Below are 2,305 nucleotides of genomic sequence, written 5' to 3'. Positions count from 1 at the left end.
GCTGGACTGCTGAAAAAAGGTCAAATCAGTCAAGGTTTAATTCCAGTCAAATCTAAACAATCCATTGCAATGCAATTCAACTGTCCAAAATAATTGTATAGTTTTATACCCACAGTGGAAATTATGATTTAAGATTACAGTAATGAAAAATATATTCACACGCAGAGGTGAACACAAAATGACTGTAATTTACATATATAAATAAATATATACATATAGATATGCGGCCAATGCATTTAATGCATTAATCATTTTAACATGTTACTTTTTCCATAACTAATATGTATTATAATATATATATAGTAATATAAAGTTATATAGAGAGATAGAGTGTGTTTATATTTTATGAATTACACAGCTCATAAACATACTTCATTGCAAGAAAACATTTGAAATAACCTGTTAAACATAAAATTATTATGCAATTATTTAATACATTTCTCCTTACATAGAACCTTTTTGGCATAAAGCATTCTTTTTTTAAGTATACTGAGAAACACCTTGATAATTATAATATTATTTGTCAATGTCAATATTTGCAAAGGCTTTCTATGACAGATAATAATTGATCCGAACGCTTTTGAAGAAAAAAAAGTTTTGAAGAATGTTTTTGAAGAACTAAATGCATAATGGAATACACAAGTGGAAAATATGATTCATTATTCAAAAATATGTTTCATGATTCATTTGATTCACAGTTTGATTAAAAAGTCAAATTGTTTGAACCACAAAATATTATTGACAGACACACCCTCTGACTAATTAATTCAATCCACCACAAAAAAAACCAACACCTCAGTAACTGTCAACAGAAATCATATTTCCATATACACACATGAACAGGAAACCTGATCATTAAATAACAATGAAATATGATACTGTAAATACGAAAACATATATTTGATCACTTCTCTAAATCAGAAATGTCCTATCCGACTCCGGATCCTGGATCCTGCCAGAAGATATCAGTTTTTGGTATATAGTATCCACCTTATTTTTCAACTCAGAATTAAGCTGTGTTCTGTGAACGTGTGAGACTTCCGATTCATTAGCAGCTGTAGAGAAATAATGAGAAGAATAACAAAGTGCAGTTAACAACTGTTTGCGCTACAAACACGTGTGTTTATATTAAGACAATATATTCAAATAGTATGGTCAGAAACATCAGTTTGCAATATCAAGCAGCAAAATGACTGATTTGTACATCTAGAAATAGCTGGAAGTGGATGACACCGGAAGCTGTAAACAATAAGGTGACATTATTCTATTCAACCATCGATCATCAAAAGGAAATTTATAAGTGTAAAAACATTAACAAATGACTTTCAACATTCCACGAATAACCCTAAAAATTAGATTATTTCCACAACAATAGCATGCATGTGTTAAATATCACTGTGGTAATATGTTTGTATTATGTAACATACATTGCCTTAATCAAAAATTAATTAATATTAAGAATGAGTGATAATACTTTTAAGTGATTGAACTGTCATTTTAACAGCTGCTTTAGAAACATTACAATAAACACCACTGATTCAAAGTGAAAAGTATCAGTATTTAATATCAGTATATTTTCAAAGACATCGATACCAAATAAGTAGCTTGTATCAATACTGCATTATTAATGTGTCCATCCCTACTTCTGGTTTGTATTTCCACAGCATGAAGGTATATCTTACCTTCTTGGATTAGGTATGATGAAGAAATAAGCGACAAAACTATCTACTGCACATAAATCTGTTTTGTCCTTCTGCTGTCTTTAAATGTTTTTAACACATACCCACAAAATCTGTAATTAGCTACATTTAGTACACTGATGAAAGCAAACTTATAGGCCCTCTGAGTCACTTTTACCAATGGTGTAGTTGAAACATTTCAGGTATACGTGGACTTCTGAAAAAAAAAAACAGGTCTGATCAATCAAGCTTTAACTTGACAAGATGTCAACAATGGATCCTTCAGACAGCTTGCTAAAATAATAGCACTGCTGTTCGCTTAGTGATAATTTGTAATATGTGCTTTAAAGAATTGTTACCTAGCTGGTTTCAGTCAGCTCTTATGGCTCTAGTTGAAATGACAGAATTGACATTATATATTTAGGACAGAAACTAAACTGAAACTAAAAATAAAAAAAAACCAATACAAACACACACACAATAAAAATAAAATGTCAAAAAGAAAAATGAAATTCATACTTTGGTGAGAAAAATTGGGTTGCTCAAATATTAATCAGGAAACACTATGCCCTGTGCATCATTTCATCTAAACAGTTTAATGCAAGTGACAATGCAATTCTCAAAAA

Source organism: Cyprinus carpio, chromosome A9, assembly GCF_018340385.1.
Source record: "Cyprinus carpio isolate SPL01 chromosome A9, ASM1834038v1, whole genome shotgun sequence".
NCBI classification, from domain to species: Eukaryota; Metazoa; Chordata; class Actinopteri; order Cypriniformes; family Cyprinidae; genus Cyprinus; species Cyprinus carpio.
This window is presented reverse-complemented; position numbering follows the sequence as displayed.